The following is a 4,281-nucleotide window of genomic DNA, read 5'->3' as shown; positions in this document are numbered from 1 at the left end:
AAGCAATTAATGCTAAAAGGAACATGTTGTCTCCTCAGCATTTGTAAGGTAAAACATTCATTGTACTTCCTGGCACTCTATCAAGCCTCTCCTTGGCCTAAGCCAGTAGAGAAGTGGTCTGCTGCTTGTGCTCTTGACCTTTGGTAATCAGAAGGATTTGGCTGATTAACTTGACAGCAGTGATTCTCCTTGGGACTAGGAATGTGTCTGAGAACTGTATTCCTGGATTCGTCTTTCTCATACCCAGACTTGCTGGCTTTTGCAGGTCCATCAAGGCTGGCATCACCTCCATTTACAAACCTTATGATTGTTACGTTCTGAAATGCAGGAGAGTAATGCAACAGCGTCTTATCTTAATTGCATTTGTTCTTGTGAGTCAGCTTTTTCAAGAACATTACCTTCTTAAAGACTTCGTTTGCTCACTCACTAACTCATGCACTTATTCAGAATACATTAATTAATGAGGTCTGTGTATCTGAGACAGTAGGGAATGTTCTGGAGTAGGGGCACAGATTAAGACATAGTACCCATCCTCAAGGAATGCTCGGTTTCATGTGGAAGGCAGGCAGAGATTCCATACGACAGTGAAACATGGTGGCTTAGTGGAAGGAGCAGGTGCAAGGCATGCTGGGATTATGAAGGGGTGGTGGGAGCTCTCTCTGCACAGTGAGGACTCTGGACTGGGCTGGAGACGTTGGTGGCAGGGAGGACTTGGATTTTCTTTTGTGCAAACCTTGCCACCTGCTCCCCTCAAGTGGAGACTTCCTCTCTTACTTGTTCCATATGTACATATTTCTTAGAAGAGGATTTTAGAACAAAGTGCTTTATTTAAAAAATACAGATGATCCATCTGAATGGTCTCTGTTAATTCACTTAATGCTCCCTTAAATAATCCTGGTAGCAGGAGACAATGTCCTCTCCATTTTACATAGGAGGAAAATATTTATCTTAAATAAACATTTGTTATTTTACGGTCAGTGCCAGAAATAATGATCCTTATTTCTTCCTCCATGAAACCAATCTACTGAAGTATTTTCACATTCAGTTTGGGAAGGTCAGTCATTGGCAGGAAGCAAGACAAATATTTGTGGACTGGCTGAATGATGACAGAGATTAGATCTATCTTTGTATAAAATACTCGCTTTAAAGAAATTGTAACATTTTGTTTGTTAGCCTGAAAGTGAAATACACTTTCTACCAAAGCGATAATAGATCTCTGAATGAGATCCTAAGTGATTCACTTTAGTTCAGGTTAGTAGGTGGTACTTGCCCATGCTTAATTTTACTTATACTTTTTGTTTTCCAATCTTGGATGGTAAAAGTAGATTTTCTTCATTTAATTAATTTTGATATGGTGTCAGGAAGCTTGCTTATACTCAACAAGAGGCGTTATTTTTTTTCAACATTTGCATTATGATAATGTGACATAAAAGGGGGAAAACCTGTATTCCTGAGTCAGAGACGGAGGTTCAAATTTTTGTTCTGCTACAAGCCAGCTGTGTAACTGTGGGCACATTTCTTTCCTCTCCTGGTTTCGGCTTTCTCAGGTATGAAATTGGCTACTAATCCCAGGTGACCTCCTGTCATTGTTGAGGATCAAAAGTAATGACCTAATTAAAAGTGTACTCTGAGCTATAAAGTGCTGTATGAGTGAAGGTACTTATTATTCATTGAGCCCTGGGCCTCTCAGACCATATGATCTTTTTCCAGGGTTGTTTGTTTACAGTCGATTAACACCCCCTGCAACCTGCCTGCTTTTTAAGGTCTGCAGAGGGGGGATTGGCAAAGAAATAAAAAGCTACAGCTTTCATGTAAAGTTTCTCTCCCACTTAATCCTTCTTTGGATTCCCTATTCATGTGTCGTCTTAATCACAAGGCTCAAATGAGGCAGTATCTTCCAGTCCTACTTGAGGATTCTGGGGGCTTGAGGGCCTCACATTTCAGGGAAGACCATCCAAACTCTTCCTCCCCCCCTTTGCAAAATTCCTCATGTCAAACTCCTTTTTTTCTTTTTCCCCCTAGTTAGAGATTTCATTGCCTGCTCAGAAAATGGAGCTTCTGGCTTTTTAGTTCATTCTGTTAGATTTTGTTTGATATAAAAAAAAAAAGTCTTTAACAATCAGCAAAGTGCTTCTGCAAGAGCACTACACTGATGGCCGTCCATTTTCTCGTCTCTGATCAATTTCACTTCCTTGACCATGACCAAGTGCAGGTGGATTTCTCCCTGTCAGCACTGTAGATGCTGCTGTGCCTGGAACAGAGCTTGGCTCCGTCCCTGAGTTCGCAGCATTCTTACAGATAATAAAAATTCTGGAAGCAGGACTTCGCTAGCACTTTTGGTTTGGGGATGATGCGTGAAACGGAGAGAAGTCCATTTCGGGTTATGAGGTGCTGACACCAGGAAAACTCCTTGTTCCAGATAAAATACGTCAATTTGACTTAGAAGACACAGGAAGGGGGTAGAGCTATCCTCTTGTAAGATGGCATGACCTTCTTCTAGTATTTTATATATATTTATATAAATATATATAATACACCATTCTGCTTTCAGAAGGAACTTGAAGGTTATGATTCTATCATTCGGTGAGGGACGCTGGTCATGGAAGCAGGCAATGGCTGGATTTCCAGCTTCACCACTTACCAGCTGTATGATAATGGGACCAGTTTGCATTGATTTATAAATACCTGCCTCCTCACTCCCTGGTATGTTCTGTGGATTAAGTGACAATGCCTGTGTGTGATGCTTTCTGATTTTTAAAGCATTTTCAAATGAGTGGTCAGTAGGTCATTTAAAAAACACATGTTTTGGGGACTTTGATAGGTGTCTGAATCACACTCCAATTATTTGCTAGCTCTGAGACCTTGGACAGTTTGCTTAAACTTACTGAGCATAGGTCTCCTCGCCTTTCAGATGGGATGACCATACCGGATACTGGGTAGAGTGGGCAGGGGGGTTCTGTGCTGTGTGGAGGTCCTTGGCATCAGCTGCCTCCAGCCAGCTTCTCTACCTGCGGTGCATGCCCTGCCTGCTCCAGCCCTGCTTTCCGCCCTCGCCTGCCCTGCTGGCGCCAGTCCCCTCTGTAGCTTCAGCCACTCATACACCCTGAGTGGCTGCAGATCTGAGCTGCACGGAGACTGGAGCAACCGAGAAGGGCTGCCTCGCACCTGAGCAGCTGCCAGACTGCTCAAAAGGTTGCCTTGGGGTGGTTATTCCAGCAGGAGTCTCTAGGAAACCAGGCATGACAGGGGTGACCTGTCCAACACTAGTGCCCCAATTGTGGCCACCCTGGCTGCCCTCTGCACCTGGCTTTGCCCTGAGGCATGAGTGGCATCCTTTCAAATCTGGTTAACTCCATCATCCCAAAGGCAACAGAAGCTTTCAAGAAACATGGAGCACACACCCCAGTAAAATCATTGGAGTGACAACCTTGGACATTGTCAGAGCCAAGACTTTTATTATAGAACTGAGGGGTTTGGCTCCTGCTTGCATCAATGTTCCTGTCACTGGTGGCCATGCTGGGAAGACCATCATCCTCTGATCTCCCCAAGCACTCTCAAGGTGGACGTTCCTTCAGGGCCAGTTGACAGCTGTTACTGGGAAGATTCAGGAAGCCCACATGGAAGAGGTGAGGGTCTAAGCCAGAGCAGGCTCTGCCACCCTGTCCATGGCTATGTGGAGCCGGGTTTGTCTTCTCCCTTGTGGAGACAGTGAACAGGAAGGAAGGAGTTGTTCAGTGTTTCTTCATTAAGTCCCAAGAAATAGATGGGGCCTCTTTACCTACACCATTATTTCTGGGGACAAAGGGCATCCAGAAGAATCCAGGCATCAATAAGATCTCCCCTTTCAAAGAGAAGATGATAGCAGAAGCCATCCCTGAGCTGAAGGCCTCCATCAAGAACTGAGAGGAGTTCGTGAAGAAGATGAAATGAGAGAGCAGTCAGCCAGTGGTCTGTTTCCCTAACTTCTGGAGACACTCTTATAGGAGACTGTAAAGCCATCTCCTGTTGCTTTGTGTTTCATTTACATTAACCACGAGTGTCTTGTTAGGATCGCCTTCCTTTCCAAATCATGGGTCCATCTGTGGGTACATCAATAAAAGCAGGCTTTGACTTTCTTTTTCAAAAAAAAAAAGGGGGGGGGCGGGGAGGACAATACCAAATTGTCCTGATGTAGGGACATCAGGAAGGAGTAAATGATGCATGTGAGTTGCTTGGCTGAGTCCGTGGCATGCGGTATGCGCTGTTTGCATGATTGCTGGTTTTATCTTTCTTGCTTTCTAC

General features: G+C 44.2%; 1 pseudogene; it reads left to right on the top strand.

The window, feature by feature from the left end:
- Nucleotides 1–3,017: 3,017 nt before the first annotated feature.
- Nucleotides 3,018–3,930, top strand: LOC123940680 (annotated as a pseudogene).
- Nucleotides 3,931–4,281: the final 351 nt, after the last annotated feature.

The sequence above is a fragment of the Meles meles genome, chromosome 4 (assembly GCF_922984935.1).
Source record: "Meles meles chromosome 4, mMelMel3.1 paternal haplotype, whole genome shotgun sequence".
Classification (NCBI taxonomy): Eukaryota; Metazoa; Chordata; class Mammalia; order Carnivora; family Mustelidae; genus Meles; species Meles meles.
This window is presented reverse-complemented; position numbering and strand designations above follow the sequence as displayed.